Raw genomic sequence first — 8,055 nt, 5'->3', positions numbered from 1 at the left:
ACATACTAGTCTATATTAATAGGTAAAGTTCAGAGAAAATTCAATTAGTATTTGAAATTAGAATCCAATTTTATGCAATGTATCTAATTAGAAATGGTCCAAATGTTTTGTTTCTCAAAAAAAAAAAAAAAAAAAAAGTGCTTTACAATAGTTTTTTTTTTTTTTTAAACATTGACAATTTACATTTTATACTTTATAATATCCTTACAAAAAGAAGTGTTAACAAAATATAAAAATGACTATCAATAGTATTTAAATTATATATATATATATATATAGAAATTATATTATGCATCTTATTGTATATCTTTAAGTGTATCTATGCATATGCATGGAGTTACAAGCTAGTTAACATGTAACTCATGCAAACGCATGGATGCATTTAAAATTAAACATAATTTTTATTATAAAAATATATATAATTAGTCAAATTATATATATATATATATATAAATAGTATATAACACGTGCATATGTATTGATATATTTAAAATTAAACACAATTTCTATCATAAAAATATAAATAATTAGTCAATTTTTTTTAAGTAAACATAATTAGTCATATATTAAAATTCTTACCCAAATTTAAAATTATTTATGCTCATTGTTTTTAATAAGATAGAATGTGTGGTGATCATTTAAAATTAAACATAATTTTATTATAAAATATATATAATTAGTGAAATTATTAAAAAATATTATGTAACACGTGCATATGTATTGATACATTTAAAATTAAACACAATTTCTATCATAAAAATATAAATAATTATCAATTTTTTTTAAGTAAAGTAATTATCATATATTAAAATTCTTACCCAAATTTAATACTACTTATGATCATTTTTTTTTCTAAGTTTTTAATAAGATAGAATGTGTGTGATCATTTAAAATTAAACATAATTTTTATTATAAATATATAATTAGTCATATTATTATTAAAAAAAAAAAATAGCATGTAACACTTGTATATGTATTGATACTCTATGGTCAAAATTTGTAGTCCTAGTCCAAAAGATATGGGATGTGAGCCCAATAAGCCAAATACAATGAATTTGTAGAGAATGAGTGAAAGAACTGGGCTGTTTGTGAAATAAACAACAGTTATTCAGGATTTAAAAAAATAAACAAGTACAAAAACACACTTGAAATTTGAGTAAACTGATTTCCGAAAAGATAAATTATTGTTTGAAAAGCTAATACAATTCTTAGAGCTACAGTAAATTTTCCTTCTTCTTCTCTTCCTTGATTTCCCGATCCCCTTTTCATGATAGGTCTATTACATATATATACTTTTCTTTCAGACTATCTTAATCGTACACTTGTTCTTCATCTAAGCATTCACTTCAGTATATGTCCCATCAGGTATTTTCTTTGATTCTTCATGAGTGGTGGCAGTTGAGGCTGCACTATTCAGGAGTCTTTTCTACATAAATGCAGCCAAAAAAGTTATTGCAGTGCATTTAATGCGGTAGTAGCAGCTTTTTCCTTAGATATTTCTCTATTCTTATCATCTTTATATGTGCCTGAAGTTCATCCTTATCGTTGGAACTTCTTGGAAAGTCACCCAAACCGTCCAGGTATTTGCTTGACCAGTACTCCTCATATCCGAGAAGGATACGCTCGTTGAACTATATTCCTTTATCATCTCCTTACGTGATTTTCTACTTCGGGGTCTTTTCCAATCGTTTACTCCTTCATGGATGTACCCGTATCCTCAAATAGGGCCCAAGGCCCAATATATAAATTTGGGCTTTTATCCCCACATATACATTTAAAATTAAACACAATTTCTATCATACAAATATAATAATTATTCAATTTTTTTTTTAAGTAAACGTAATTAGTCATATATTAAAATTCTTACCCAAATTTAATACTACTTATGATCATTTTTTTTCTTCCAGTTTTTAATAAGATAGAATGTGTGGTGATCTTTGTTGTGTGATGAGTTGTATTGAGTATATGTGATTAGTTTATATTATATATATATATATATAGTAATTCATTAATATTAGATTCTTAGTATTTTGCACTCATTAACTCACTTGGCACAAAATTAAAAAACTTAAGTGGATAATTATGGTATGGTCCCTATATAAATTTAGACACATGGTTCAAAATTGGATTTTTTTTTTTTTTTTTTACGATTCATTTAATCTAAATTCTTTGGTTTTTTTATTTAATAACTCACTTGGATGAATATTTATAATGTGGTCCCATATTTGATTCTAAAACTAAGGAATAAAACTTTTTAAGAATAAATAATTTAGGAACATGACGCAAAATTAGAATTCCAATTTAAAATTTTAATTTGAGTTTCTCTTAGCTTCATTTATTATTTATATATATATATATATATTACAAGAAAAAGACAATGACCTCCAAATCTGTGTAGGAATGGCAATGGTTCCCTCATGATAAATAAGAAATATACTATATCTTTTCATTGACTTGATCTCTATTCTTATCAATAAGTGATATTGTTTCTAATGTGACGTTGACATGTAAATTATTTACACTAATCACTCTTGGTTAATTGAAAATAGGTTAAAAAAATATTGAATCTTGTATTTTACTCTCCACTTAAACTACTATACACATCCCTCAAATGAAAAATTACGATTTTTTTTTTAATTTTAATTTTAATTTTTTCATGATTTTTAGTGTCTTTTTTAAATCATCTAGGGATGTGAGTTTCTTATACTAAATCAGAGCCAAGGCGACTGTAATAATCAAGGTTGTCAAAATCGAGATCCTATGTAGGATCGTGGGATGTAGGATCGGATTGTAGATCGTAAGATCCTATCTATTTTCAGATTTTAAGCAAAAAAACCTATTAATAGTGACTTTGTATAACAATTGCATCATAAAATGTAATTTGCACGCACTAAATCGTTCTTATGTCATTCTAACGAAACAAAGTATATTTAACTTTTGACATAATGTATCTAAAAAGTTCAATACATGTTTAATTAGCAACTAAGTACCAAAATATTATCTACACACATGGAAAATGTTTTCCAAATTCTAAGTTCCAAATCCAAAATAAGTTAGGCTAGTTAGTATATAAAAAACTAGCTAACTACAAATTTAAAATATGTAATCCAAAAGAGAATTGAGAGGGTTGAGAGGTGTTGGGTTTTTGACAGAGGACCGAGGGGGCGCGGGACTGAGGTGCTGGAGCTGAATGTTTCTAAATATTTTAGGTTTTGTTTTTTAAAACATTAAACTTAAGAAAGCTTAAAGGCAGCGATGGCTCACCATTGAGAGGGCTGAGAGGTGCTGGGTTTTTGATAGAGGACTGAGGAGGCACGGGACAAATGTGCTGGAGCTTAGTGTTTCTAAATATTTTAGGTTTTGTTTTTGAAAACGTTAAATTTAAGTACTATAGGTTTTTTTTTGAGATTTTATGTTGACATAGGGGTAAATTTGGACTTCAATTCATTATTGGGCTTCTGATAACCCGTTGGGCTTGTGGATTTAGGTGGATTATCTTACCCAAATGAATCCCACTTTAAAAAAAAAAAAAAAATCAAGCCAAATGGTAGGATCGGTAGGATCCTATACGATTCTATGATCCTATGCAATCCTACACGATCCTACATACGATCCTATCATTTTTGAGATCTTACTATGATTTTAAATTTTTTGGTGAGGTGAGATCGTAAAATCGTGTGATTTTACGATCTAGATCGCGATTTTGACAACCATGGTAATAATAATAATAATAATAAATCTTAGACAAGATTAGGCCAATGCAATTTTTCTAATTAATTATGTTTGGTTTGACAAAAATTGATTTTCAGAAAATATTTTTTGTATTTATGGGTATTTAGGGCGATGGAAAATGTTGGTCAATTGAAAATTATTTTATGGTTAACCGTAAAATAAAGGCACTTATGGTGAAAACTAGTTTACGCCATCAGTTTTTGTAAACCATTTTTATTTCTCATCCAAAACTTATCAACCAAACCTTTACCCTCCACTCTCTACTATCTATTCACCCTAGCAAGGTAATTCAACGCGACATCATCAATAGGACCTGGGAGCAAGGAATCACTTGATCCAGATCCTTGTTTATTTTATTAATATATACTATAAGAGCATATATTAATAAAACCCTTTTTTTTTTTTTTTTTCTTATTACAAATATTTTAACGTAAAAAAGTTTAGTGCCTTGTGTATATATTATATGATATTTATTTTTATGTTGTTTTTTATGTTATGAATTTGGTATTGAAAATTATTGCATAAAATAAGTAAAGTTATATTGCATAAAATAAGTTAATAAATTTTTAATTGACTAATGTAATAAAATACTACTATTAGATTATACTTTATTTTTGTCGTTAACATACCTATCAATTTTCATGTTACTTACTATAAAATTCACAAATTTTTTTTCTATAATATATTTTCAAAATAAAAAAATTAAATATTTTGAAAATTAAACATGAAGAGTGTGATGGGAAAATGAAAACTAACTATATGTTTACTAGGATAGGCTCAACTAAAAGCAATTAGGAGGTGTAATATTTAATATAAGAATTATACAATATGTAATATTTAATATAAGAATTATACAATGTTTAACTTTAACTCATATCTATACATATCTGATACAGAGAAAGAGCAATAAAGGTGAAAATACTTTTAATGAAATTAATTATTATTTTTTGGGATGACTTAATCCTTAAAAAAAAAAAAGAAGATGTAATCAGCTACTTTAAACTTATTTATTTGTCTATAAATTATAGAATTTGTAAGAAAACACCCTTGAGTACATCCTAGTAGATAAAAGTGCGTAAGAGTGATTTTTTTTAATGCCATAACATTAACAAGTTTTTAGTGGTTTATAAATAAATGATTGTCTATAATTTGGAGTGCATTGTTTGATAAATAAAATCTCTATTTTTTATTTTATTGTTTTTAATAAATATATATCATGTTACACATGATCTACAATTTGTAATAAATCATATATACTATACAATGAAAGTTGTGTTATATCATTTGTAGGGTCTAATTTCTCTACGTAAACCCAAAGACAATTAATTTGTAGAGTGTGGGTTGAAGAACTAGAGTTGACAAGGGATTCACAGCAAAAGATTATCACTTCTTTTCTTATTTATTGATCAGTTTTGCCTACATTCCATGCCCCGTTTCATACCCTCTCCCTCTATTATATAGCCACTCTCAATCTCATCCCTGCCGTCCACGTGCTCCCCATCCATGGACGTGCTCAAGTACCTGTCACGTCAGGCAGCTGCTTTCATCTCTGTGTGAGTGGCGGTAGGTCATGAAGCACTGTTCAGATGTCTTCTCCACATAAATGCGGCCAGAAAAGCTGTTGCAATGCATTGAATACGGTGGCAGCAGCCTTCCCCTCAGATATTTCTTCATCCTTATCGTTTTTGAGTGTGCTTTGAGCTTATCTTGATCAGGTGGGCTCCTCGGATTATTTCTTCATCCTTATCGTTTTTGAGTGTGCTTTGAGCTTATCTTGATCAGGTGGGCTCCTCGGACGATCAACCAGGCTTTTCTCCTGCTCAATTAGCCTCCGCTATCATACCAGGGTAAAACATCCTCCTCGGACAGGAGATGTCCTCCTCGGGCTGGAGACATCCTCCTCGGAAAGCGATGATCCTCTACCCAGAGGATTCCGCTCCAATCTGGACCTCGCATTCTACTCATCCTTCTCTTCGGATGTGAAACAGTTCTCTCGTGGGTGTTCGGCCCGTTAACTTGGGCCTGATCCTTTTATCCCCCACATCATTATTGAGCCAAGTGATTTAATCTAAGTGTAACATGTTGTATCATGTACTTGTGTGATGTGGCATACTAAGCACTTTAGAATTATTAACATAATTTACATCAAAATTATATATAAAAATTGCCAAATGTTCCTGTCAACAAATGTTTCTAAAAAATTGGAGAGTTTATCATAAAAGTTGAGTTTCACATGTTGTGGCTGTGCCAAATAGTTTAACAAAAGTGTTGTATGTCATACAACACATGTTTTTATCATGTAAATTGCCATAATTATATTCAAATTATTAATATTATGGACTAAGTGGAAATTTATGGTCAAAGTTTTGAAAAGTTTAAAATTATTATTTTGATTAAAAGTTTATTACCATAGATTCCTAGCAATTTAAAAAGAAGATTAATTATAAAAAGTGTGTCCATATAATGTGGTTGTGTTAAAGTGGTTCGATGTAAATGTTATACAATACACATCGTATAACTTGCTTTTGTCATGTGGCATTACAATAGGTACGTTAAAATCATTAACATAGTTTTTTTTTTTTTTTTTTTGAGAAGTCAAACAAAGTAACATAGTTTAATCTAAATCTAAAGTTTTCGATAATCTAAAATAGTAAACCATTACTATTAAGGCTAACTATAAAATTCAACAAATTTAATAGAAATTTTGCTATTTATTTGAAATAATTTTAATATTTTGTTAAATTTTGACTTTTGGATAAAAACTTAGTCTTACACATTGTGTTTTTGTCATGTAATTGAAAATAATTTTTGCTCTTTTAGTTTTACAATCTATTTTATTGTTTAATTTTAATTAGATTATTAAAAAAAAAGTCCAGTATGTATATATTTTTTATTAGGGTCGTGCTAACGAGTAACGAGTGCCTTTAGGGCACTCCTTAATAATCTATTTTAGGAAAGTTTTGATACCACTTTTATGAGAAATGAAAAAAGCTGTCAAAATAAAGGGCACTCGTTAGCATTTCCCTTCTTATTATTTGTGCATAGTATGGACATGGTATTAATGATATTTAATAACATTAGGAGGAAAATAGACAAGTGTTCTTTTTGATTTTCTTGTCAATATCAATGATTTCATTAAAGATTCAAGGCATGTCCTTCAAATAAAGGTTGATGTTGTTTTGGAACATGGCTTCTTTCTCTTGCCACCAAGTACTGGATTGAAATGCAAATGGAAAGTGAAAGGGTTGAACACTCAGTGGCAAAGTCAGGAATTTATCTTTGAGGGGGGCCATATATATATATATATATGTATATATATATATATGTATGTATATATATATATATATAATTTTTGTATGAAATCTAAAATAGTAATGTACAATACTTCATAACTCAATATGTGCTATAAACAACAACTAAATACATGTTAATATAGTAATATATACTGTACATTTTAATCAAACTAATAAAGTACATTTATAAATTATAATGTCATATAGTATATATTATATTGATTATTATAATAACAAATAATATATTATAAGGAAAATAAAAAAAGAAAGTAAATGAAAAGTAAAGTAAAAAAATCAAAACAAAGCAAATGAAAAATAAAGTAACACAAGAGCATTGCACAAGGGTGAGAGGCTTACGGAAGCTTCAAGCTTGTCTTTCACTCTTTCTTGTCTAGTCTAGTCACACAAAATTTTTACTTTTTATATTGTAAACACAAGACTGCAGCAACATGGGAAAAGGAAATAACTAAAAAGAAAAAAGAAGAAGTCAAACGCCAATGGAGAGAGAGAGAGAGAGAGAAGAGAGAGAGAGAGAGAGAGAGATGTTCTGCAACTATGTGGGGAACTTGGTGGTGTGATAAATCAACAAAAACTTCTAACCTTTCAATTTTTTTACTGTTTCGGTACAAGTAAGTCCTAGATGTGTTAGAATGAAAATTAGAATTTTTTCCCTTTTATTTGCTGAGGTAATTGTTAAATACATATGGGTTCATTTTAAAGATATTAAATGATTAATTATTGTAATTTTTGACATATATATTTATGGATTGTATTCTATTTAAATGAAAGTTATGTTTAAAATAGACTTATCTATATGTGTATATATATGTATGTATGTATGTATGTACATTATTGGGTATAGGAGGCCAAAATGATAAGGTTTATTTAAAAAATTTCAAATTATTTAGGATAATTCAAAAAAAGATTTTTTAAATTTTTTTCAAAAATTTTGGGGGGCCTAGGCCCCTCTTGATCATGCTAATCATCCGCCTCTATGAACACTGCCATGGCCATGAAAGTTTAAATCCAC

The sequence above is a fragment of the Quercus suber genome, unplaced genomic scaffold, assembly GCF_002906115.3.
Source record: "Quercus suber isolate HL8 unplaced genomic scaffold, Cork oak 2.0 scaffold_113, whole genome shotgun sequence".
Taxonomy (NCBI): Eukaryota; Viridiplantae; Streptophyta; class Magnoliopsida; order Fagales; family Fagaceae; genus Quercus; species Quercus suber.
This window is presented reverse-complemented; position numbering follows the sequence as displayed.